Consider the following 27,515-nt stretch of genomic DNA (forward strand, 5'->3'; position numbering starts at 1 on the left):
AAGAAATTTCTGTCTTCCTAGAGATTATATTCAAGTGGTAGTCTTTTAAGGTAGATTTGAGCATATTGTTTTCATGATCGAAATTGTCATTGGATGATGTAGATGATGTAGATTCACAGGAATAGTATTCTGAGTAGCTTAGTTATGCTTTGCAACATTCCTTCTTGCAGGATAACATTGCCACAGGTAGCTCAGGTTTATTTGGGTTACTCCCATCACAGTGCTCCCATTCCTCTGTGTTTATAACTTCTTTCTTTGTCTGTTAACTGGTAAATATTATTATTTTTCTCTTCCTTAAGTCATTTGCATAGTTAATTTAGAGCAATGTCCTTTTGGTATGGGCACAAGAAGACAGTTAATGTTATGGTTTTGTAACATGAGAGTTAATTAACACCAAATGATATTTTCCTCCGGGGCATCTGTTCTTTCGACTTAAGCCTCGGTTGCCCTGACTTCCTAGTATCCCCAAAAGCAGGGTCCCGACAAAGGACTGGATGGACCTGAGGTCGGTGGGCCCCACTGGTGACTTATGTGAAGCAGGGAGGAGAAAGATGGTCACTTTCTCCCCAACTGCCTCTGCCACCCGGGACCCAGGGTTACTGGGTTCTTGTCTTGCCTCGCAGAAAGGAATTTCAGGAGTAGATAAGCAGTGAAATAGATAAATTTTATTCGGAGGAGTTTTAAGGTGTGAAGGAGGAGGAGGAAAGAGAGAGTAAAGCACTCAAGAGAGAACACGGCTTCTCCAGGAGCAGAGAGAGCCCCAACACACACCCTAGCATTAGACACGGAAGCATGAAAGTACACATCTCAAGAGGGGAGATGTGGCGGGCAACACGTGCTCAGGTGCCACATGTGCTCAGCCGTGTGGGCACAAGTAGCACGTGGGCTCTGGCAGCATATGCGCATCCTTCCTTTGTTCAAGGTGGCTTTTATAGGGTTTCTCCAACATGCCCCCACGTGGGGCTTCTTCCCAGGTAAAAGTCCGTTGCTAAGGAGTTTACCAGGGAGGTTGGGAGTAGTTATAGTCTTCTTTGGGCTGAATCACTGAAGTTATTTTTGTATGGGCACAGTAAAAGATGCATTGAGGCTTGTAGGGCAGCTCTCCTGGCAACATCTCGCCACAGACTCAGACTACAGTTCTCAGGCCAGATTCCCAATCCTGCCAGGGTCTGAATCTTGTTATTATTTTTTGGATCATGGCAGCATTTGTCCATGACCAAGCTCTTAACTTAGAGTTAAGCACTATGGCACTTTGGCCGCTCTCCACCCAGACGTGATCTGGGCAGCCGTACATGTGCGCCCCTCCGTTGCTGAGCGCCCAGATGATCCCAGAGGCCATCTGACTACTCTCGGCACCAGCAGCTTCTTGCAGAAATGCCTCTAGACTGTGAACTAAGCTTGCAATGATGCAGTTTTTGGCAGAAATTTCCCTGGACTTAGCTACTAAAATACAAAAATCCAAAACCTCATATCTCTTCAGCAAGGGAAAACAAATTATCAAATGCTGCCTTTTCTGGAGCCCTTATGCACTATTGGTGAAAATGTTGACTAGTTCGACCTCTTTGGAATACAATATGGACATTTCATTGGCTCTCAGTGCCCAAGACACTATTTCTGAAGAACATTTACACTCCTATGTTTATTATAGCATTGTTCACCATAGCCATGGTCCAGAAATAATACTAGTGCTACAGAACAATGAGATGGATAAAGAAACCATGTTAAAGAACAAATATACGGAAAAGAAAAAAAAACATGGTAAATAAACATTAAAAAATTAAACACAATGGAGTATTTAGTGCTATGAAGTTATATCTTATGGTTTTATTTGCAATTTACTGCAAAGTTAATGGAATTGGAGAATATCTTGCTGAATAAAGTCATTTAGAGTGGCAGTGGAAAAAAAAATGCTGCCTTTTCAGCAGGTTTGATTTTGGGAGGTAAATTCCAAATAATAATAGTGAGTTTTATGTTGAAATACTGAATGTAATCAAAGTAAAGAGAAGAAAGTAAAGTGAAAATTATCAGCTGCACAGGCGGGGGTCGGGCGTGGGGTGGGAGGTATACTGGAGTTCTTGGTGGTGGGACATGGGCACTGGTGAAGGGATGGGTGTTTTGAGCATTGTATCACGGAGACTTAAGCCTGAAATCTTTGTGACGTTTCACATGGTGATTCAATAAAATTTTTTTTTAAAAAAAGCATTTTTGGCACTTCGGCCAGTCCCATCTCGATGCCACGGTAGCACATAGCTCACCAGTTGCCCTGCGTCTGATGTAGGCAGGTAGATAGGGAAAGGCCCTGGACAATGAAACAGGTCAGCAAAAGTTCTGGGAGGAAAATTCCAAGGCTGGTCCACTTTGTGGATATGGATAAGATCTTGAGCAGCAGACCCTGAGGAGATTGGACCCCTCCCCATGAAGGAAATTCCCCGAAATCCCTCAGATCTCTCCCTCAATGCTAGGAGAAGAAGAATACCCCTGGGTGGTGTTTCTGCCCTTGAGCCTGATGGGCAGTCAGGAAGGGCTTTCTTATGTTGCTTCTGCTACCAGACTGGGTGTAGCGTGGGCCCAGAGGGCAGGGGTGGAGAGAGAGTGGGGGAGAGGCAGTAAAGGAGAGTGAGGGAGTCATTGAGGAGAAGCAGTCTGAGTCAGAATCCAGAGGAGAGAGAGAACCCAGGCTGTGAGCTGGAGCGGAGAGATGAGTGGGAGAGACAGAAGACGGGAATGAAGAGCAGAGTGAGACTAGAATGGGGAGCTCAGAGAGACTGGGACAGGTGTGTGGAGAGAATGGAATAAATGGCAGCAGATAAATCAGTCGGCTTAACCCTCACTTCCTCTTTCTTCTGTCTGCCCCATGACTCGGGCTGCCCTGGCTGGGAGAGCAGCCTGAGGGCCCCCCAACCCGGGCGGTGAGGGGGAGAGCCATCGGGGCCTCCCCTAGTCACCCCGGATATTTTACACCTTCCCAAACCAGTTCCCTAACCTTGTGTTCAAATACGGAAAAATAACCGGAAAATGTTAATTACTCTCACATTAAGTGAAAGTGCTCGGACCTGAGGGCCAGAGAGATAGTGCAGGGGTGACAGTGCTGCACTTACATGTGGTCTTTTCTGGTTCCATCCCCAGCACTGCGAAAACTTCAAGCAGTATTCTCTGAGCAGTGCTGGATGTGGTCTCACCCTCACACCCAAATAAGAAGTTCATTCAGTACATCTTACCAGATTAGGGGGTAATTGGAACTGGGTAGTTGGGGAAAGAAATTTTAAAAAATAGATAAAAGTATTGCATCTCTAATGGTGTTGAGATCAGACTACCAAATGATAGATAATAATTAGCATTAAGGGTAGAACGGAATTCACATGGGCCCTTTATAGTTACATGTTTTTCCCACCTAGTTATGGCAAAGAATTGTGGGATTTTGAGATTGCCAATTCTTTCATCACTGTGGGCTTTCTTGAGGGTCTCAGCTTTGTGGAAAGAGCCCTTATTTGACAGGAGCCACAGCATGTGGTATTTTTCCCCTTGATTTCTTAAGGTAGAGATTTGTGGGATAAACACAGTGGGCATGGCTTGGCTCTGCTGTGATGTGGTGAACCATATTAGTTGATGCCATCTGTTTCTCTCTTTTTTTTTCTATTTAAAATCTTTATTGTTTCAGCATCAAAAGTTTTCTTTCCATAGAAGAATGGTTATGCAGTATCAGTGCATATTCTATAGAAAATTCATACCTCAATGATCACTGTATCACTGTCATCCCCTTATTCATTGATTTGCTCAAGCGAGCACCAGTAACATCTCCATTAGTCCCAGCCCTGAGATTTTAGCAGCCTCTCCTAACTCGTCCTTCCCAATGGTGTTGTATTGGAGGCTCTTTCAGGGTCAGGGGAATGAGACCCTCCCCCTTTTTTTTTTGGCTTTTTGGGTCACACCCAGCAATGCACAGGGGTTACTCCTGGGTCATGCACTCAGGAATTACTCCTGGCGGTGCTTGAGGGACCATATGGGATGCTGGGAATTGAACTTGGGTCGGCCGCGTGCAAGGCAAATGCCCTACCCACTGTGCTATCGCTCCAGCCCCAAAGACCCATTATTTTTACTGCTTTTGGCATATCGAATACACCACGGGGAGCTTGCCAGGCTCTGCCGTCAAGTAACTAGCTAGAAATCTGAGCCAGCACTATGCCGAACTAGTGTGCAGGGTTAAGGACACAAAGCTGCCAATGCGGTTAGTGCACAGAAAGAATATGCAGCGTTCAGAAAGTCTACGGCCGAGGGAACAGGGCAGCAGCAGTGCACTGCACTGATGCCTAGAGCAGAACACAGAGCAGGACTGAAGGAAGGATGCTCTCCGCACAGAGCCCGGGCACAGGGACCCAGTTCTGTTCCTGAACCTTCCTCCAGTTCTGTTCCTGAACCTTCCTCGCTAGTCTAGAGCACTGTAACACTTAAGCCATTATCTGCCTAATGAGTTCATGGCAGTCACACAGTTTATTCTGCTTCCAATCACAGCCAAAAAGAACAATTAGGGTCCAGCAATAAAAACTGGCTTATAGGCGTCTTTAGTAAAAAGCTAAACAAACCCAAAATTTGTTGCCATTTTTTAATAATTTATATATTTATTAATTAGTGAGTCACAGTGAGGGTACAGTTACAGATTCACACATTTTCGTGCTTCTTTTTCCCTCATGCAATGTTTGAGAGCCCATCCCTGCACCAGTGTCCATTCTTCACCACCAATGTACCCAGTATCCCTCCCACCCCCCAACCCATCCCCCCACCCCACCTCGCCTCTGTGGCAGAGCATTTCAGTTTGTTCTCTCTCTCTCCTTTTGGGTGTTGTAGTTTGCAGTAGGAGTATTGAGGGGCCATCATGTTCAGTCTCTAGTCTACTTTCAGCACGCATCTCCCTCCCCTCATGGGATTTCCAATCACATTTTACTTGATGTTCCCTTCTCTATCTGGGATGACTTTCCCCCAGCGTGTGAGGCCAGCCTCCAAGCTATGGAGCCAACCTCCTTGTATTATATACTACTATTCTTGGGTATTAGTCTCCTACTCTGTTATTTTATATTCCACAGATGAGTGCAATCTTTCTATGTCTGTCCTTCTTTCTGGCTCATTTCACTTAGCATGATACTTTCCATGTTGATCCACTTATATGCAAAGTTCATGACTTCATCTTTTCTAACAGCTGCATAGTATTCCATTGTATAGATGTACCAAAGTTTCTTTAACCAGTCATCTGTTCTTGGGCACTCGGGTTTTTTCCAGATTCTGGCTATTGTAAACAGTACCACAATGAACATATAAGTGCAGATGTCATTTCGACTATACTTTTTTGTTTCTCTGGGAGATATTCCCAGCAGTGCTATTGCTGGATCAAATGGAAGCTCAATTTCTAATTTTTTGAGAAGCGTCCATATTGTTTTCCAAAGGAGCTTAACCAGTCGGCATTCCCACCAGCAGTGTAGAAGGGTCCCTTTCTCCCCACATCCTCTCCAACAGTGATTGCTTTTGTTCTTTTGGATGTGTGCCATTCTCTGTGGTATGAGGTGGTATCTCATGGATTTTTTGATTTGCATCTCCCTGATGATTAGTGATGCAGAGCATTTTTTCATGTATCTTTTAGCCATTCGTATCTCTTTCTTGGAAAAGTTTCTGTTCATTGTTTTGGCCCATTTTCTGATGGGGTTGGATGTTTTCTTCTTGTAGAGTTCAACCACTGCTTTATATACCCTTGATATCAATCCCTTATCGGATGGGTATTGGGTGAATATCCTTTCTCATTCTGTAGATTGCCTTTGTATTCTAGTCACTGTGTCTTTGCAGTGCAGAAGCTTCTTAGTTTAAAATAGTCCATTTGTTTATCTCTGTTTCTACTAGATTGATTAGTTCTGTGTCATCTTTGAAGATGCCTTTAGCTTCAATATCATGAAGGGTTTTGCTGACCTTGTCTTCGATGTACCTTATGGATTGTGGTCTGATGTTGAGGTCTTTAATCCATTTTGATCTGATTTTTGTGCATGGTGTCAGGTCGAGGTCTAAGCCCATTCTTTTGCATGGGGTTGTCCAGTTATGCCAGCACCATTTGTTGAAGAGGCTTTCCTTGCTCCACTTCACATTTCTTGCCCCACTTCACATTTCTTGCCCCCTTATCAAAGATTAGATGATCATACATTTGGGGTTATGTGCAGGGATACTCCACTCTGTTCCATTGGTCTGCGGCTCTGCCTTTGTTCCAGTATCATGCTGTTTTAATTGTTACCGATTTGTAGTAAAGTTTAAGGTTGGGGAGGGTGATGCCTCCCATCATCTTTTCCCCAAGAATTGTTTTAGCTATTCGTGGGCATTTATTGTTCCATATGAATTTCAGGATTGCTTGATCCATTTATTTGAAGAATGTCATGGGCATCCTTATAGGGATCGCATTGAATCTGCATAATGCTTTGGGAAGTATTGCCATTTTGACAATGTTGATTCTCCCTATCCATGAGCAGGGGATATGTTTCCATTTCCTCCTGTCCTCTTTTATTTCATGGAGTAGCGTTTTATTTTTTTCTTTGTAGAGGTCCTTTACTTCTTTAGTTAAGCTGATTCCAAGGTATTTGATTTTCTGGGGCACGATTGTGAATGGGATTGCTTTTTTCATGTCCCTTTCGGAGAGTCACCTCCCCTGGACAGACAATTGAGACTGACAGAAGAAGGACCAGGGGACCGAGAAACTGGGTCCGGGCTCCAGGTTGATGGGTAGACAGTTTATTTCTCTCTCCCTCCCTGTGTAGTCCAATTTCTCCCCCTACGGCACAATCATAGTCAGAGTTTTGGTCATAGTCCCAGTCATCATAGTTCCCTTATCTTAGTCTTCTCCTAGACCTCAGAGTCCTCTCCTTTCTTATCGCCTTCCTAGTCTCGTCTTATTCTCATAGTCCTCTCCTTCCAGTCATTGTTGTCATCTGGTCCTCCTCCTACTCCTGGACGTTCTAGTCCCCTCTTACCCCTTACAGCATAGTTCTATAGAAATCATGAAGGGTGGGGTACACATAGGTGAGGTTGAACATTGTCATAACAACAAACAGAGGTAAAGCCACCCCTTCAGGAGAAGTCCTAGGAGATTAACTCTAGGACAAAAATCTCATCGGAGGGTTCAGCACTCTAGGTTACTAGATCTGCTCAAAGGCAGGATTCCATCCAGGGTGAATTGCTTTCTCCATTCGCAGTTAGTAATCCATTTGAACAATTAGAGTAAATGTACTTCTTATCATACTTCTAGTCATTTTGTATGAACACATTAAGAGATATATTAAGCTTAAAGTTTGGTTCTTCCTGGGAACATCTCGCTATATATCCCAGACCACAGTCCTCAGGCTAGGTTAGTCTTTCCTAACCCCAGCAGGGTCCATATGCAGTTACTTCTTTTTGGGTCATGACAGAGTTTGTCCCATGACCGTGCTTTTAACTTATTGTACCTCTGCTGCTTATCTTGTCTCCTTTCGATGGCAGGGTAGCTTACTGCTTGCCCTGAGTCCATCCAGTCCATTTGTGGAAAGCCTGCTTTTGGGGAACTAGGAAGAAAGGGCAAGTGAGGTTTAAGTCCGGTAAATAGGATGCCCAGTAGTAAATATTATTTTGGAGTCAATTAACTCCGATGTGACAAAGCATAGCATGTACTGTCTTTCTGAGTCTATATAAAAAGAACATTGCTCAATAATGTATGCAACTGACATAAAGGAAAGAGAAAGCAATATAGGATTATTTGTGCTTGATGGAATTGGGTATGTCTCAGGGGCACTCTTGTGGGAGTAACTCAATAAACCTAAGCTCCCTGTGGGAGCAGCAAGGACAACCCATTGTTATCCAACAGAAAGCTACCTGAAGAAGACTTCAAAACAACTGTCTTACTGATACTCACTGAAATGAGGACGTCTATGGAAGGTAATGTCAGTAAAAACAGAAGTCTGATATAAGCTTGAGGAAAGTCCAAGCAGAGATAATAGAGCTAAAGAATGTATCAGCTGAAATTTAAAAATTAGAATAGAAAGCTTCAACAGCAGAATGGAAAAAAAATCAGTGACCTCAAAGGTAAAGTAGTGTAGAACAAATTAAAAAATTTATCACCAGTAAACAGACCATCCAAGTAATATTAAAGGAAATTTAATAAAAAGAACAAGAAGCCTCATTTGGAAGTAGTGAGAAACCTTGAAAAAAAGAAAAAGCAGGAGAGAAGTAGACTGATAATGGAGACTCATTATTTTCATCTTAGTGGTCTACCACCTGGTGACCAAGGACTTGTTGGTCATTCCTAATTATTCACGTGCCTGAGGAGCTCAGTGACTGGGCTTGGTGCTTCATGTCATGCTCTTTAGGCCAGCGGGTATGGGCATACCCACCTGTTCTATGAGGTGAGGTTTGATTCGTCCTTGTGGGTGAATTAGATTCTGATGCCTGCACCAGGCAGATGTCATGCTGTGGTTGGTTTGCTTCTTGTCCAGGTCTTAATATTCACAACTTCCTTGTATCCTTCTTCCTATTTATGGTGGTGATACGCAAAGCATGCAGGTGGGATTTGTCTGATACTCCCAATTGTTATCACTGACAGCTTTTTTTTTTTTTAATGTATTTGGTTTTTCTAAGGTTTTTTTTAGTGATCTTTGGGAACGTGGTGGCAGCTGCACCTGATGTTTGTCTGAATGGTTGGACAGTGTAGTGCTTGGTTGGGACAGTGGCCTGAATGCTCCTCAGGTCTTGTGATGCTCAGAGGCAGCGGGATTCATCTGTTTGTGTGGTATGGCACTGAGCTGCAGGGACTGAATATAGATTTCGATATGTGTGAAACATCTGTTCCCGTTTGAGTGCAGGCCAGTGATGCCTAGCAGTGTTCAGATGCTTTCCATGCCAGGTACCTTTGTGTTCACCAGAAATGTGCCGTCCTGACTCTTTCTGTCATTAAGTTCTCTTTGGAGTGGTGGATGGGCACCTGATGAGCACCAGGTCAGAACCCCTGAGCTCTAATTAGAGGTAGGACCCCTGCCTTGCTACTGCTCCACTTAGGGTAGTAACGAATGTTACTATAAGAAGATCATGACTGCCCTGTGTTAGGGACTCTCTCAAGGGAGCAGTTCTAAGGGATCAGGAAGTACTCAGTGGAACACTACTTCTAATACTGCATTCATTTTGTAGTGTGAGTGGGCTAAGAATTCACAGTTGTTCACTTGCAGTGGGAAGGCTATAAACTGAACGTGTCCGAGGCCCTGTGTGACAGCATAGGGAATTGTAGCTTTACAGGTCGCTTCCCACTGTATGAAGTAATGACTTGTGCTCATCGTCAGATGGAGGGTGTGGTGTCCTCACACAGCTCTTTGCCTCTGCACAGAGATTGACGAAGTAGTAGGAGCATACAGATCTGAGAGCACTGGGTGAACACCACCCACAGAAAAATCTAAAGGGGAAGTCCATTGAATTGGACTGTGCCGGACATCATGCCAGTGACCACTTTCAGCCAACCCTTGAGCTCTTTAACTCGTGTCATGTCTCTGACCATGTGCGTGGGGTTTTGGCAACCATTACATGCCTGTTTTCTAGGTTTTCCTGTCAACCTCCAGAACCCTGACAAGCATGCTAGCTTGGTGCTCACCGTGACCCAATGGAGAACCCCGAGACTGCTCCTACTCCTGCCACAACACTGTTCGCTTCCGGCTGAGATGGTGGTGCCTGAGAGGGAGGTGCTGTGCAGAGGTGAGTCACTCACACACAGGGGCCTGGGGAGGGGAGTGTGTGCTGTTTGTACTTAGTAGGAAGTGTGTATGTACACTGGTATTCAGAATTGTGTCATGTCATATACATATTTATTCACAATTTGTGGAAAATGGTTTGTTGCATTCAAGTGTTCTTATTTTTCAGTTTTTACAATGGGTAATTCTATGATTCATGAATGAAGTCCCAGCTTTTATATGGTGGAACACATGTAATGTCCTAGATTCAGAGCCCATGTGTTGTTCAAGGACCCCTTAGTTGTGGTTCAGGATGGCCCTTTGGGGGCTGGAGTGGGGAGGGGAGTAAGTGCTGTTTGTAGTTAGTAGGAAGTGTGCAGGTACATTGGTATACAACTCTGCATCTTTGGGTTCCTGCTCTAGAAAGGTATGCACATCTTTAATCATTCCCTGCAGATTTCTTTGGATCTACTAACTGGTCAGGTGCTACACTCACTTCACTTGCTTGAAATGATAAGCCACTGAACCATGCTCATGTTTTTAGAATGTGTTTTTATTCCTACTTAGTGTGTCACACACCTCACTTGAATGATCATGACCTGACCTTACTCTTGGCCATTTTCATTACATTGCACACCTGTTACTTTGTGCATCCTTTTGTTCTCTTTGCCTGCCAAGTTTCTCTCTGAGTCCAGTGTAATAATAATTTCATTTCATATTCTTTAAGTGTGCTCCTATCAGGGCCTGGAGCAAGTCATAGCAGCTAAGACACTTTCCTTTCACAAGCCCATAATAAGTTTGATCCCTGGCACTCTCTAGGGTCCCCTAAGCCATGCAATGATGGTTCCTGAGCCCTGAGCCAGGAGTAATCCCTGAGTGCTTCCTGGTGTGTCACAAAGAAATGAAACAAAACAGTCACTGTTACCAATATTTGTCATTCATTGACCTACTTTGAAATTGTATGATGGTTAAGTTGCTCTTCTGAGATTATGGTTGTGACTTGCAATATTTTTGTAGTATTCATTGCCTCTCTAAATTCTAGATTTACTTAAAAATCCATCTATCTGAATGGCGCAGTCTGCTGTTCCATCACTGTATCATTGTCATCCCGTTATTTGTCGATTTACTCTCGCAGGCACCAGTAACACCCCTATTACCCTCAGCCCTGAGATTTTAGCAGCCTCTTCTTACTCATCTTTCCCAGTGATTGGAGGGTCTTTCAGGGTCAGGGGAATGAGACCTATCCTTACTGTTTTTGGCATATTGAACACACGATGGGTAGCTTGCCAAGCTCTGCTGTGTGGGCAGGATAGTCTCGGTAGCTTGCTGGGCTCTCCGAGAGGTACATATGTGTCTGTTACTGTCTTTGGGATATGAATATGCCACAGGGAGCTTGATAAATTCTCCCAAGCAGGCAATAGATTCTTGGTAGTTTATCAGTTTCTCCAAGAGGGAGAACTGGGCTATAAGATGTCTTCTCTTCTGGAAGCTTGGTTTTACAGTCCTTGGATGTTGGCCGTTGATAGGATTACTGGGCGCTTGGGGTAGTTTCTGGGTGTGACCGCCTAGCTACTGGAAAATGGGGGATCTGGGTGGAAGAGGCTCAGTCCCGATCTGAGAAGCCTTGGAGATCTCGGCCCCGGATCCCACACACCTGGGTTCCTCTGCCAGTTCTTTCATGCGTGAGGCTCGTCCAAACGTGGGGGAGTTTCCTTGAGCATGGCTGTAGCTGGGTTCTGGAGGTCTTCAACTGTTGAGGCTCTGCTCGGGACAGGGAGGGAAACGCAACCCATCCCCTCTGAGGGGCCCCGGTGAAGACAGCCAAGCGCAGGAGCAAGAGACTGCATCGCTCACTTCGGAGCTCTCTTCCGGAAGCTTACTTTTATAGTCTCTGGATGTTGGCCATTAATTGGATTAAACAGTGCCAGGGGCAGTGTAAAAGATAATTAATAGCATAATAATAACGTATTATATAGTAGCACTACACTGCACTGTCGTTCCATTGTTCATTGATTTTCTTGAGCGGGCAACAGTAACGTCTCCATTGTGAGACTTGTTGTTTACTGTTTTTGGCATATCAAATATGCCATGGGTAACTTGCCAGGCTCTGCCTTGTGGGCGGGATACTCTTGGTAGCTTGCTGGGCTCTCTGAGAGGGATGGAGGAATCAAACCTGGGTTGGCTGCATGCAAGGCAAAACACCCTACCCACTGTTACATACTAGTACTATAATTTTCTAACTACTGCAGGTACTAGAGACACACAAAAGAATCTCAGAACCAAGCAGCTAGCTGCAGAGATGCTTTCAGAATTTGCAGTAGGCCACATTCACCGGGCTACTCCAGATGGGAGCAAGTGCTGTCCCTCCGCCTGCCTAATAGGAAATCCAGTAGCCGCCATCTTCCAGAACTCAACGAAAAGCCCAGGTATGTGAGAGCAGTAGCAGCAAATGCCAGGCCTCATGGAACAGGGGAGAAGTTGGTCCCTCTCCTTCCCGCCACCCCGATGGGACTCTGAGATGACGCCCACGAAATGCCCCCGGCTACTTATTAAGCTCCTAAGCGACCATGATCCAGAGACATACAAATGAACCATGGAACTGAGCAGCTCGCTGCAGAGATCTCTCCAGAACCTAAATATTAAAATTTTAGAATTCCAGGAGAGAAGCTGCATGACATTATATGCTATTCATTATAAACAATACAAAACAAATTGTCTAGCATTGCCTTTTCGGCAGGTTTGAATGGTGCTGGGAAAATTCCAAATAATAATGGTGGGACTGGTGTCTAAATATTAAATGTCATCAAAGTAGAGAGAGAAATTTTCACCACACAGGCAGGGAAAGCGTTGGGCTGAGTTAGGGAGAAGATACAGGGGATTTTGGTAGTGGAAAATGTGCAATGGTGGAGGGATGGGTATTTAATCATTGTATGACCGAAACTCAAACACAAAAGCTTTGTAGCGGTATCTCACAGTGATTCAATAAATTAATAAATAAAGGAACAAAATAAAACAAAAAACCTATTGCAGATCCTTTTACAGTGAAGTCCACTTTATTACTCACAGTTAAGATTGTATTACCATGCTTGGGGCTGAAGCGATAGCACAGTAGGTAGGGCGTTTGCCTTGCACTCGGCCGACCCGGGTTCAATTCCCAGCATCCCGTATGGTCCCCTGAGCACCACCAGGACTAACTCCTGAGTGCAAAGCCAGGAGGTAACCCCTTTGCATTGCTGGGTGTGACCCAAAAAGCAAAAAAAAAAAAAGATTGTATTACCATGCTGAAGAAATAATAGCCCTATGCTTTAGCTGCATGTGTTTCTGCTAAGCACAGCGCCATTTTAGCTATGCATAGTACCCTACATTTTGCAACCTTTAATATAATCATTGAATTTTCCTTCCTGTTTTACCACTCCTAAAGCCCAATGGCAATCTATCTTAGCATTGTCAAAGGACAGCATATGCAGCAGTATATATGTAGCTCCATGAAATGGGAACAATCTTAGTCAAATGATCTTCTATCGGGCAATGACCTCCACATAGGTTACTCAGGCCCCTGTTTAACATTAACAAAGGGATGAACTGTGAATCTTTTTTTTTTTTTTTGCTTTTTGGGTCACACCTGGTGATACTCAGGGCTGACTCCTGGCTCTGCACTCAGAAATCACTCCTGGTGGTGCTCTGTGGACCATATGGGATGCTGGGAATCGAATACCCTAGTCAAACGCCCTACCTGCTATTCTATCACTCCAGCCCCTGAACTGTGAATTTTGGAGTGGATTTTTTTCCCCAAGCTTTTAGAGGACAGCAACTAACTTGAGAACTAACCTTACTGCCGTAAGCAGATAGTAGTTCTCTATCCACTCAAATGTCAGGTCTTGTCCATTGATCCATAGATATATTGATCTTGGGATTAGGTTTTGCATTTATAATTCCCCCGGGACTACACAAGTCTCATATCCCCACTGCCAGAATTTGGCGTGGGAGAGACAGGTGCAAGGCAATTGTTCCAAATCTGCAAGAATCATCGCATTCTGCTGTAGCTAATTCAAGAAGTCCCATAGTACAAAGAGAGTCAGGTCCTTACTGCATACAAGCCTGGTTTCATTCTTTGAAAGTCTCAAAAGGAAAGAAGTGTGTAGGTATTCGTCCTCCCCTTCTGGGAATTCTTTATTTTCGGTGACAGGAATATGACAAGATCCAGGGTAGAAATATGCACTCATAGTCCCTCCTAAGTGAGAATGCCAAATTCCTTGCTGAATTCTAAATAAGATTGGCAAGCTGGCTTTGGCCTTTTCTGTTTTTTCTGATGGATCTGAGAGAGAGCAGGTGATCTGGGAGGCCAAGGCCATTCCTTACTCTCTTTCCTTTCTCTTACACTAGGTTTTTCCACATTTTCTAAGGAATCCTTGTGAAGGGTTAGGGAGAGTGGAGGTTTTACCTTTTGAAAAGGAACTAGGAGAAAAGGGCAGTTAGCCCCCTCTTCCTCCTCAGATGGTTTCTCCTCAGAACTGTTCTAATTTCTTTTCCTGGCTTTCCTTTCATCCTTTTCCTGTGCCCTTTTAATTCAATGATTCGAAAGCGGCTAGGACCAAGTAACAAAGGGACAACCCAGAATCAGGTAGGATGCCCCATTTCTTTGAGCATCTCTCAGTTCTAAGATCAGTTCTAAGATTGAACAAGTTCTCAGATCATTTTCTTCTATTGTTTGGAATGTAAAGTTCCTTGGAGGGTAGCCAGGGATCATGCTGCCCAATAGCCTGAAATAATTTCAGAAAGTCTTCCTTTTCATTTTAAATCCTGATATATGCATTATATGCATCAGTGCTTGTAGGAGTTCAATATAATCCCCATGTTTAGAAGTACTTTGCCTCATTCTTTTTTTTTTCTTTTTGGGTGACAATGGTGATGCACAGGGGTTACTCCTAGCTCATGCACTAAGGAATTACTCCCGGAGGTGCTCGGGGGACCATATGGGATGCTAGGAATGGAAACCAGGTTGACCGCATGCAAGGCAAACGCCCTGCTCGCTGTGCTATCTCTACAGCCCCTTTGCCCCAATCTTAACCCAATTAACAAATCACTCTGGAGCTCAAACTCACCGTTGGAGCTTTGTTTCCTCCACTTCAGCAGGGATCCACTGCCTCAGTTCTGGGTATGCCTAGTTTATTGAGGTTTTTTGTTTAGGGTTATGATTTGGTTAGGTTAGGGTTGGGAATGTGTTTAGGGTTAGGGGTTAGGACGAGGGTAGGGGTTGTGGTTGTGCTTAGAATTAAGGGTGAGTTGAGGTTGGGGTTGTAATTAGGTTAGGATTAAGGCATTAGGGTTAAGTTGAGGAATCTGGTTTGGGTAGGGTTAGTCTAGGTTTAGGTTTCAGGTAGGGTTTGGAGAGAGTTATAAATAGGGTTAAGGGTGGGGTAGGAGTGTGGGTAGGGTTAGAGTTAGAGATAGGTAAATAGTCATCTTTCTTTAGGAGCTGACGGGTATGACTGTGTATGTACCACAGCTTCCCACTGACTTGGGCACTAGCCAATGGTTGCCTCCAGATCATGGGTCTTGTCACAGACACCATTTCAATGGCAATGAACATGGCTCCCATTTTGGATGGAGTTAACAAGAGAGAGTTTCTGCCTCCCACTGAAAACCCACCCCTCACACATGACTCCACAGCAGTTTCCCAGCAGGCGCCCTTGCAGGGCCATCTCTGTTGGCTCAGGGAGTCTCAGCCTCAGAAGAAGCTCCTGATCAAGCAAGATGCAGGGACAGAGGGTGTTTGAGGGCAGGAGAGGTTGGTGTCCCTGAAGGAGGGAATGACTGAGTCCTATCCCAAGAGGGGACAGCCAGACCTCGGCACCCACCCTCTGAGTGGGCATCTGGAGACTCATGTGCCTGTAGCCCATGTGGGAATGCAGCCCCCACAAGTGTTTCCCAGACACAGGCCCTGTGCATGGCCACTCAGTGGGCCAAGTTCCTTCGGCATCATGGCCTTATTTTGGGGGGAAGGGCAGTTTCAGGGATGGCAGTTTCTGTGGAAATTTGTGCAATGTGTCTAGAGCAGAATGAGGAGAGATGTGTAGGACACCAGGGTCCTGGACACTCTGACAAACAGTTGCCTCCACTGTAGCTGAAAAGAGGGAGGAAGTCATGACCTGACTGGGGGCTGAGTTTGGGGGTTATGGGGGACACCAGTAGACCTTGTCTCATGCTCACGCCCTACCTCCCTGAGCCTGACAGCCTGTCCCAACCCTCAGTGACATCTGCTTTTGCAGAGGGGAGGGAGCCGGAGAGGGGAGAGGGTTCCCAGGCCTGTGGGATGGAGGACACAACTCTGGAGTCCAGGGCCCAGGGGTCTGGACAGGGGAGACATGAAAAATCCAGTTCAACTGAATCCTCAGTTAGGACCCATGTTCTATTTGCAGATAGTTGGGGAAACCTCTCCACTTCCTGGTTCAGTCAGTTGGTGCCATAGCAGGGGAGGGCATTTGGTTAGATTGAAGGAATTCATCAGCTCATGGAACCCTGGAAGATGACCTCACTTCCCTAGTGACCATCCCCAACTGCCATAGAACCCTGGTTTTCCTGTGAGCTCATTCTCGAGAAAGTGACCGTCTAGTTCACTTGCACTGAGAAGCAATAGACATGTTTTCATGCTCTGGGCTGAGGCGAGCCCAGAGTGAGGGTGATCGCTGTCCCTGCAGACTGTGGAGGAGGGCTCGTCCCCACCCACAACACCTGTCCCAGGTGAGGAGGAACTCAAGGGTAATCCGGGCCCACAGGTTCAATAGTTCACAGTTGTGATACACCTCAGCGGATTCACACCCCTGTTACTGTGTGTGTCTCTGCGTGTGTGTCTGTGGGTGTGAATGAAATTTGATTGTGTGAGTTTTGGGTCATGGTCCAAGGGTGTCTGAGGGAAGTGAGTCCTGTTCTTACTGGAAGGAGCAGCTGCCTCGTGAGGGAAGGCTGGTGTGTGTCATGGACTCTTCTTGACAAAACAGAGTTTCTAAAAAATGGAGCCTTCACCAGTGAATATTTCCCATCAACAACATTCCCAGTTTTCCTCCCACCACCCTCACCCCACACCTACCTCTTTAGCATGAAATTTTCTTGTCTCTCTCTCTCTCTATTTCTCTCTGTCTCTGATTCTCTCTCTTCTCTCTCCTCTCTCTCTCTCCTTTGGACCATTATAGCCTGCAGTACAGGTACTGAGAGGTTATCATGTTTATTCCATTACCTACTTTCAGCACGCTCTTCTTATTCATGGTTAACTACTTTTGTCATAGTGGTCCTCCTCTATCCTAACTGCCTTCCCTGTCTCTCCCAAAACTTGTGGACCAGTTCTCCTGGCCCTGTTTCCAATGTCCTTGGGAATGAGTGTCATACTGGTGAATTTCATGATGTCTTTTCTGGTGGCTGTGTAGTATTCCATTGTGTAGATGTACCATAATTTCCTTATTTAGTCCTCTGTTCTCGATACTCGGGCTGTTTTCAGATTCAGGCTACTGTGAATAGTGCTGCAATGAACATAGAAGTGCAGATGACGTTTCAGCTCTGTGCCTATTTAGTCTGGGGTATATTCCCAGAAGTGGCGTTGCTGGGTCCTATGGAAACTCAATTTCTAATATTGAGCGGAGGGAAATGCCCATATTGTTTTCCAAAAAGGCTTGACCAGTCGGTTTTCCCACCAACAATGAATGAGACCCCCTTTCTCCCTGCATCTGTGCCAGCACTGGTCGTTCTTATTCCATTTGCTGTGTGCAGTCTCTGTGGTGAGAGATGATATTTCACTGTTGGACCAAACAGATTCTTCAAGGGGGCCCCCGTGTCAGGTCCCTCCTGGGGGTGACGGACTCTGTATTGCAGAGCTCAGCTCAGGACATCCCAGTAGAGCTCCTGCTGGGAAGCAGCTCTTCTAGCTGCCAGGACAGGAGCCCGGGACTGCATGTCTGCAGTGACACCCAGTGCCCGGCACAGGTGAGCAGGTGACATGTGCTCCCACACTCAGGGTCTGAGATGGGGAGGTGGGTGGAGAGCCCAGTTCCCAGCCCAAGACACTTGAGACTCTTCCATGGTGACCCCTCGGGGTGTCCATGGCCCAACTCAGGGTGATCCAATCCCCAGTGCTCCTCTGGCACAGGGTCAGCTGAAAGTCCATCCCCAGCCACTTCAGAACAAGGAGCTGATCCAGAGGGCCATGCCACGTTCCCGTTGGTCACATTGTGTCTGCACTGCTGCTGCCTGACCTTGTCCTCATGGCCCAGAGACACAGGGCTCAGACAGCTCCCCTGTCTGGCTAACTCTCCAGTCAGGAAGCAGCTCAGGTTGGGGGTTAGAGAGAGAAGGAGCAGAGGGCTGCGGTGTTTGTCTCCCTGAAACTGCCATCCCTGGGATGCACCCCCGGGGAAGGAGGCCCAGAGTAAGGAGCTGTGTTGGCTGCATCACTATACTCCTTCAGGACACTTGGGGACAGGTCTCAGCCCCGAGAGCAGGGAGACCTCAGCTGGCATCAGCCACTGAGCATCTCAGCAGCACATCAGGGCCCTCTGTGGCCTCTAGCTGCAGTCTGGGTCTGAGGCCTCCCCAGCACCAGCCAAAGCAGGTAAGGCCCTGCCTCCTACTGGCCAGGGACAGAGTCTGTGGGATGCTCCCAGGGCCACCTGGAGGGGAGATTTGGCAGCACATGCCAGCTCTCTCCACTAGGGGCAGTATTGGAACACACTGGCACTGGGCACAGGGGGGCCTCACAGGAGAGGCCCAGAGAGAAGGGGAAGACCTGGGGAGGGATCTGCCACACCTCTGAAGCCCCTCAGCGGGGCTCCCCAGCCCCTCCAGGGGGGGCGGAACAAACTGAAGAGGAGGCAGGTCCTGAGAGCAGCTGCAGGACCTTCTCTGCTGATGAGGAGGGAACTGCCCAGCTACCCCCTGCTGACCCTCTGCAGGGGTGGGTTCCTGGAGACCCTCTGGGCTATGCGTGACCTCTGGCTTTTGAATGTTCCCAGTTGACAACAGCAGACTTCATTTGTCAGAAGGGCAGTCCTCAGCCCGATTCCTTGCTCATGTGCGCGCTCCTGTTTCCACCCCCAGGAGCTGGTTTTCCCGCAGTTCTGAGCTCCAGACCCTCAGCACCTGCCCCCTGGGGAACTCCCTGACTGTCTTGCACCCCTGCCCACCAGCAGGAGGAGCCTGTGTGCCCGCGCTCTCCGGATGAGGCCTGCGAGATGCTGACCCTCAGCGAAAGAACTGTGGAGATGTTCTCCCTGATGCAAACCTCCCCGGGGCGGAAGTTCTCCTCTGTTACCACCATCCTTCCTACCGGCCTGGCCTTCCCCATTCCCGCGTGGATCCTGCAGCAGATGCTGCGCTGGTGAGAGCCGCCCCGCCAGCCCCTGGGCCCCGCCTGCCTCCCCGCCTGGGGTGCTCAGAAGGAGCCAGGGCCTCTCTGAGCTTCTGCTGGTTCTTCTGAACACGGTGGTGGGGAGAGTCACGCAAGGTCCTGGAGGAGGACATGGGATGGGCTGTGACAGTGCTGGGCTGTTGCCTGGTCTCCTGGCCAAGAGCTTCCTGTTCATTCTTGTTCCTGCCCACGGAATAGCAGCCAAAACACTCAGAGCCTGTGGCTTGGGACTCCCAAAGTACATGCACAGGAATCCCCCTCCCAACTCCAAAGCACTTCTGTCCCCCATGCCCAGGTCTTCCTCTCAGTGTTGCTGTGGGCCACTAGACGCTCTGGGGGGGGGGGCACACAAGTGTCCCAGCACCCCGGGACAGGAGAAGGGTTTGGTGGAGGTTTTTCCATACGTCAAAGCAGCACCTGGTCATGCAGCATTTCTCCACACAACATTGTCACGCGAGAGCAGAGCGACTCCCTGGGACTCAGTCCTGGTCTGAGCCTCAGGATCCTGCTGTGTGTCCCGAACACTCCATGGGCACTGTCCTGCTTCCTCTAGGTCTGGATGCCTCCTCCCGTACTTGGAGCAGGTTCTCAACGACGAAGATGCACTGAAGCAGTGAGTGGTCCAGGGTCCCCCATCCACAGGGGTCAGCCGGGGCTGTGTTGGGTGCTGGGGGTGAGCAGAAGCCGGAGCTCAGGCATCATTTCCCCCACCCGGGAACCTCCCAGACACAGTCCCTGCATCACAGAGGGCTGAAGAGGGGTCCTGGGGCTCAGGAAACAGCAGACTGTACTGGGGTCTCCCTGAGTGGCCCACACTCCCTGCCCCACCGCCCTCGTCTGGCCTCCTCTCACTCCCTCCTGCTCAGCATCCCTGGGCCTCAGCAGCAGACGTGCCCAGCAGGTGCTCTAGAATTCCCAGCAGCCCAGGACAGGCCCAGGTGGGGAAGGTCATTCTCACGACCTTGGGGGCTGAGGGCATGGAGACCCACTCACAGGTTCTCTGTTGGGTCTTCTCAGTGACATGATGGCTCAGCTGGGCTCCAGGTGAGGGGACCTTCTGTGGGAGCAGGGGAGGCGCGTTCCAGGGTCCTGACTCTGCTCCCCGCACTCTCCGCAGCGCCCTGAGTCCCATGTCAGGGGCCTGGCCTGAGGGCTATGCTGAGTGGCTGTGCTGTGTCCACGTGCAATCGATGCTGGGCTGCATTCTGGTGCATTTCTCTGGCTCTGGCCTCCAAGTGCAGGTCAAGAAGGAACTTCTCCTGACCGCACTGACCGGGGCTCAGGGTAAAGGCCCTGCCCTCTGGGGTGGCCGGGCTCCTGCAGGTCGTGGTCTGGGGACAGGGCTCCTCTGTTTCTGGTTGTGGTTTGGCACGACCCTGAGGCGGGACCTTTCTCTTCAGACGTTGCTCCAGCCCCAGCAGTTGTCCCAGAACCACCTGAGGAGCTGGGCCTGCCTCCGCGGGATGCCCCAGAGCCGGAGCCTCTCGAAGCCTCAGCTGCGGCTGCAGCACCACGGGCTGAGCTGGAGGCCGCCGGGCCTGGAGACATGCATGATGCCAGCTCGTGGGCAGCTGCCAGCAGGGCCACCGAGGCAGCTGGCGGCCCTGAGCCTTCCTGCCCAGGCAGCGGGCCCTTGGAGGAGCCGGGGAACAAGGAGGTCTCCGTCAGCATGTTCCCTGCCCGGCTGGTGGCCGAGCAGCTGACACTCATGGACGCGGTGAGAGGCAGCGTCCGCCCACACCTGCCATCCCGGGCACCTCTGCTGGCAGCAGCCCTCCTGGCCCACACTCACCCTCTGAGCCCGCACTGTCCCTAGATGGCCGAGATGGCCCATGGCAGGGGAGCCCCGGGGAGGGGTGCGTGTCCGTGAGCTCAACAGAGCAGTGGTGGGAGGGGGGGTTCTTGTGGCGCGGAGACTAGTGTCGGGGGTCCGAGTGTCTGCTATGGTCTGAGCAGCCTGGACTCCTTCATGAGGCCCCTCCAGGCGGTTCCCTTCAACGGGCACGCAGGAACCAGCCCCTAGCGCCGCTGCCACAGAGGAATGTGCCTCTGAGGGGCACAAAGAGGGGAGCTGGGGAGGACCCTGAGCCTTGTAGGGTCCCAGGAGCACACAGAGGGGCCCTGTGCCTGCCCCCCGCATCTGTCTGGGTTCCGGAGTCCTGAGACCCTCAGTGCCCAGCACATCAAAGGCCCGATTGGGACGGGCCCTGTCCTCTGTCCTGTCTCCTGGGGTGTCCGTGGCTGAGCCCGTCCCTCTTTCTAGGAGCTGTTCCTGGAGCTGGTGCCATACCACTGCCGGGGGCCCCTCTGGTCTCAGAGGAACAAGCCGGGCCACGAGCATGTGTGCCCCACTGCGCGGGCCATCGAGAGCCAGTTCATCAGTGTGGCCAACTGTGTCCTCTCCACCTGCCTCGGGGAACTGAGCCCGCCTGCGCGGGCACGGATGCTGGAATACTGGATCCTGGTGGCCCAGGTATGCTGGGGAGGTTCCCTGTGGAGTTGAGGTCCCTGTGTCCTGGGGGTCCAGGTATGTGGTGGCTGAATCCCTGTGGAGTTGAGGGCACTGCATCTTGGGGACCAAGGTGTTGGAGCAGAGTCCCTGTGGAGTTGGGGTCCCTGGGTGCTGGGGGTCCAGTATGTTGGGGCTGGGTCCCTGTGGAGTTAGGGGCACTGCATCCAGGGGACCCAGGTATGTGGGGGCAGAGTCCCTGTGGAGTTGGGGACACTGGGTCCTGGTAGACGGTATGTTGGGGATGGGGGTCCCTATGGAGTTGTGGGCACTGAGCCATGGGGGCCTGGATATGTGGGGGTGGGGGTCCCTGTGGAGTTGGGGCTGCCTGTTCTCCTGTGAAGCTCAGGAGGGAAGATGGTCTCCTGCTCCTAGGACCATGGGCATTTCCTGCAGGGACGGTGTCCTGGGGCCGTCCCAGTGGGGACCCATCATCCTGCCTGCTCCTTCCTGGAGTCATGCGCACACTCTCCCGGGGTTTCCTTGGGGATCTCTGTGTCCCCCGTAGACCCCAGACCCTCAATGTCCCGAATATGGGGCTTTGGACCGAGGCCTGCAAGGAGCTCAGACTCCAGCTGCCCTGTCCCCTGCTCTTGCCTCCCAGGAGTGCCAGCGCCTCCACAACTGGGCGTCCACCTATGCCATCCTCTGTGCCCTGCAGAACCCTGTCATCTGCCGACTCCGCACCAGCTGGCGCCACGTGTCCTGGTGGGTGCCCCGGGGATGTGGTCTCTGTACTCTGTCTGCAGAGCCTCTCAGTGAGCTGAGACCCCTGGGGACAGCAGACTGGGGGCCAGGCGCTGGGCAGGGAGCGGGACTCCGGCTTCCCTCAGCTGAACGGGGGGGGGGGGGGGGGGGCGGGGATGCAGGGACAGCTCCCTCAGGACAAAAATGCTCCCTCCCTAGGTGGAGCCAGAGGAAGCTGAAGGCCCTGTGCAGACAGGCCCGGAAACATAGACTCTGCAAGCCCCCACAGGTAGTGTGCAAGCTGGAGGCCGGCATGGAGGAGGCAGGGAGGGAGGGGTGGGTGTTGGACAGGTTTCTGTGACTTTCCAATCTTGTCTGCATGGGCACGGCAGGCGTGGGGGTGGGTTCAGGCCCTGTTGGGGGCGATGGGGGTAGGAGGCCCTGGGGGCATCTGCTTGGGGCTGCTGCTCTGGGTGGGGGCTGCAGGCTCAGTGTCGCGGTTCTCCTCAGTGTGGGCCTGAGGGAGGAGAGTGGGGGCCGGGCGTGCGGGCACAGAGGCTCAGGGTCGGGTGCTTATACCAGGAGGAGCAGTGCTGCAGCTTTGTGTCCTACCTGAGGAACCTCTGGAGGCCCCAGGTGAGGGGTGTGTGCGGGACCCAGGGACATGGGGTGGCCCCCACAGGGGTCTTCCCTCAGAAAGGAGGCCCGGCCCCAACCCTGCCTCCTGCATACCCCATCCCGACCCAGGGCGGAGTGGGTGGCTGCAGAGCTCGTGCAAGGAGGGTGTGTGTGGGAGCCTGGGAGAGGGCTGGGACCCTGGGACCCACTGGAGGGTTCTCAGCCGTGCGGGGAGGAGGACATCGGGAGGCCCTGGAGGGGCTCCTGTTCACCTGGAGCCTGGCAGTGGGAGGCTGAGGCTTGGGGGTGTCCTGGGGACCCCAGTGCAGGGCCCCTTTCTAACGGCCCCTTTGGCACAGGGTGTGGTCCCCTTCCTGGGGCCCTTCCTCCAGGAGATGGAGAGTCTGGACAGAGAAATGGAGGATTTTGTGGTGAGTGAGCTGGGGGCTGGGTGGGCTGGAGCCGACACCCCCCTGCACCTCAGCCCTGGGCAGAGCTCCTGAGGGAAACTCCCCGGGCCCTGGGCCCGACAGCAGAGGCAAGAGCAGCACGGGGCACCCAGGCCTCGTCTCCCAGTTCCCGGGGATCAGCAGAGCCCTGGTGCAGAACCACCTGAGGTCGGGGGCATCCCCAGCCTCTCCCTCAGCAAGAGGCGTGAGGCAAAGGGACCTCAGGATCCACCTCAGGGGCAAGGTCCTTGTCCCCGCAGGGACACCCCAGTTTGTCACAGGGCAGGTGGGTCTGAGTCCCTGACACCCAGCCCTGTCCTTTGAGCTCAGAGCCTGGCACAGGGTCCCCCATTGGCCCCTTCTCATGCACTTGGCTGTTTGCTTCCAGGGGGAGGTGATCAACAAGGAGAAATTAACAAAGGTGAGCACTGGGACTTGGCAGGGGAACAGAGGAGGGGACCTGACTTCCCTGTCCCTGGTCCCCTGTCAGATCCTCCTTGTCTCTGTCCCTCTGGCCTGACACTCACAGTAGGAGAATGAAACAGTGGAAAACCCAAATATGCGTGTGGGGTATAGGGATCCATCAAGGGGAACTTCCTGGTGCAGGGGTGTTTTCTGATCTCAGACAAGTGGAGATGCTGATGGGCAAAGTGAAGGGGGATCCCTGTGGAAATTTTCCTTCTAGTCCACCTTTGGGCAGCCCTGGCCTGGACGGCGCCACAGCCACTCAGGTCTTTCCCTTCCTTCCTTCGCAATGTCCCAGGAAACTAAGATTCTCCTGGAGATTGTTGAGCTCCAGGAGGCCGCGGAGAACTACCGCCTGCAGCCCCACGAGCAGTTTCTCACCTGGTTTCAGGACCTGGAGCTGATCACGATGGAGGAAAGGTGGGAGGGCCAGGCCTGGATCGGGGAGGGCCCGCGTTCCGGTCCCTGGGACATCTGTGTCGTGTCCCTGCACCCACAGTCCAGATTGATTTGCAGCTTGGGCCCTTCTGATCCCCTGAGCCTGGGAGGGACCATGCTAGTGTGGCTTCGGTCGCCAAATTCTTCCTCTCTGTCCCCAGCTACATCCTGTCCATCCAGTGGGAGCCCCCGTTTGAGGCGTTCAACTACCACCTCCTCCTGGAAGGAGCATCAAAGGAAGCCACTGTCCACACTTACTTTAACATATCCTTCAGCTGTGCTTATGTTTAAACAATCTCAACTATATTGTATTTGTTATTAACATTGAGTTAGTTTAGTATTAAAACAATTGACCGAAAAAATGTGTCGTATTGCAATTTCCTAGTGACACAATGTCCCTCCCTGGACGTCCCCACACACTCGGCACCACACCAGCAGCAGCCGAGTCATCATCACAGGGGCGGGGGATGTGGAGATACTTACCCAGAAACTTGCTTCATCTCCTTGGTTTCTGAAACTTCCTTTCTGCACTGGAATCTTAGGTGGACATCGCTGTCAGGAAGGCTCTGCTTCTTCCTGTGTGCATTCCCCTGCACACCGGGGCTGTTCTCATTGCTGGGGAAACTCTTGCACTTGTTCAGGGTATCTGCGGGATATCTTCTGGTATATCCTCAAGTGGGGCAGATGCAGTCTCTGCAGCATCGTCCTCTAGTGAAGGTTTTTAGCAGGAATGAACTGGCTTCCCTGGACCCCAGCCCCTTCGGGTGAAGCTGAGCTGCTCTTCACTATTTCTGTCCTTCTGCTAGGCACTAAGTAGGAGGGTACTGTTGTTCCAGAGAAGGCGCCCAGTCATGTTCAGTCCCCACCCCAGCCAGCTCACTGCCACCCTTCCTGGTTGATCCAGAACCTGGTGTCCTAAATGAGGCCCACAGATGGCCCATGACCCCCCATACTTCCCTTCCTTCTAGGGCCGAGTTCAAAGCAGGGGTTGAGCAGAGTGAGGGTTTGGGTGGGGATGGTGGGGTGGGCAGCAGGGCAGAAGAGAGCCCAGGAGATCGGGAAATCAGGCCCTCAAGGTCAGAAGGAGGAACCAGATTGATAGTACAGAAGGCAGGTGCTTGCCTTGCATGTGGCCGACCATGGTCAATCCCCGGCATCTTCTATGGTCCTTCAAGTCCTGCCGGGAGGAATCCCCGAGAACAAAGCCAGAAGTAACTCCTGAGCACTGCTGGGTGTGACCAAATAAGCATAAAAACAATCAAGCAAACCAATCCAGGTCGCATAATAAAGGGCTCAAGAGCAAAGGCACCCAGGAGAGCTGAGTCTCCCTCATGGCTGCGGGTGCTTCTTCCTCAGCACAGGGGGCCTTACCTTCAGGGCACACAGGTCATTAGAAATGTGGGATTCAGTCTTGCCTGCAAAGAGAATGGTCTAGTTGAGAGAGGAACCTTCCCCAAGTTTCCCCTGTCCCAGGAAATTGGGAGAGGGGCTGCATTTCCTTTTGACACAGGGACCCTGAAGGAGAAGAGACCAGGGCTGCTTGGGAAGCACCTTCCTGCCCCTCCCAAGGGAGCATCCGGCAGCCAGAATGTCCAGGGAGCGAACGTAGTGTAAAGAGGCCATCCAACAGCTGCCATGTGGCACATTGACATACACCCACAAAAACAATATTCAGGTTGCTGATAATTCCATTCCATATTCCAATGTGTCACATCTGCCTGATGAGAAAATTTGGAAGGACAGAATGAGAAATCCCTTTATACCCACATAGATACACCCGTGTACATAGTCACATACATCTACACAGCTCCAAATAAAGTTAATAAGAAAGAATATTTATAATAGTTACAATATTAATAAGATAAATAATATTTATCCTTACAGTGCATAAAGTGTATGGATAGGTTGTCTTATTTCACAGTTGACTTTCTTTAAATGCCAGAGAAACAAATATTTCACTTCACTTGGAAAGCAAAGTATGTATAAATTGTGGGCGGGTGTGTGTGTTTAGAATGAAACCCAGGATTTCACTAGGCGAGGCAAATGCTCGGCCTCGATGCCTTGTCCAAAACATATAGATGAATTTTAGAATGCATTTCTACTTTTGGATTCTTTCGTTCACAAATCAACCTGATTGAGGCTCAGTAGAGTTCTGAACTGCTTCTGATCTCCCATCCTCTCGTCAGCAGACAGATGACAAGGTGACACGGCTAATGAAGTGTGTCCTGGGCCTGCGGGACAGCCCCACAGCAGAACACGGCTAGAGGCCGTCAGGAGGCGCCACCTCGTGAATCCTCTGCAGCATACTACAAATCTGCCTAGGACCATTGCTAAAGACTTCAACATTTCTAATATGTCAATTCTGAGTGTCTTAGTGCTACGCCCACAGCTGTGACACCTGTGTAGCTGTAGCGAAATGCTACTGCGCTGGAGGTCTGCAGATGAGAGGTTGAGGTGGGAGCTCCCCGGAGCGGGGCCTCAGGCAGTTCCCCTACAATCTGTGGTCATCACGTGACCTGATGACACCAGAAACTGCTGGAGCACAAGACAACCTTGGTTTTGCCTTAGCTTAACTATCTGTGCCTTTCTTCTGTGCATTTCTTATCTGTGCATTCGTATTGGAACAGTACGAGCGTTTCCTGATCAGGATGTTGCCAACACCACAGGCTGGCCAGAATTAGATGAATTAATATCTGAAGCCCCCCTTTCCTTTTGTTTAAGCACCTGTCTCAGAAGCATAGTAGAATGCTGGAGACGCCTCATTGGGTTTTTTCTAAACAAGGTTGAGGATAAAAAGAGCTGTTCTTGGAAATCAAAGCAACAGACGAAATGAAAGTAAAAACAAAGGTGTTGCAGAAATCACAGCATAGTGAGACAAAAACATTTCCAGAAAGAAGAGTTGGCTAAGATTCCCTGCAGGGACACAATATTTTGTGGGAGAGCGATGGCGGACTTTGCCGCCACGTTGCTCCCCCCTGCAGTAAAAGATTACCTAGATCCACCCCCCTTTTTTACAGGAACTAACGACAACATTGGGAATAGATGGGTAAACTATGAAGGGAAACAACGGTTGTTTTCAGAGCTCCCATTTATGGCTAGATTAGCTAGATGAAGAAAACCCTGATGTTTATTATTTAAACCTTTTGCAATATATTATAACAAATTCCTGACGGGAGAAAGGGCCTTAAACACTTAATGCTAAACTAACACGGATGTGATCATTGGCGCGAAACAGACATTTCAAAGAA

The sequence above is a fragment of the Sorex araneus genome, chromosome 5 (assembly GCF_027595985.1).
Source record: "Sorex araneus isolate mSorAra2 chromosome 5, mSorAra2.pri, whole genome shotgun sequence".
Classification (NCBI taxonomy): domain Eukaryota; kingdom Metazoa; phylum Chordata; class Mammalia; order Eulipotyphla; family Soricidae; genus Sorex; species Sorex araneus.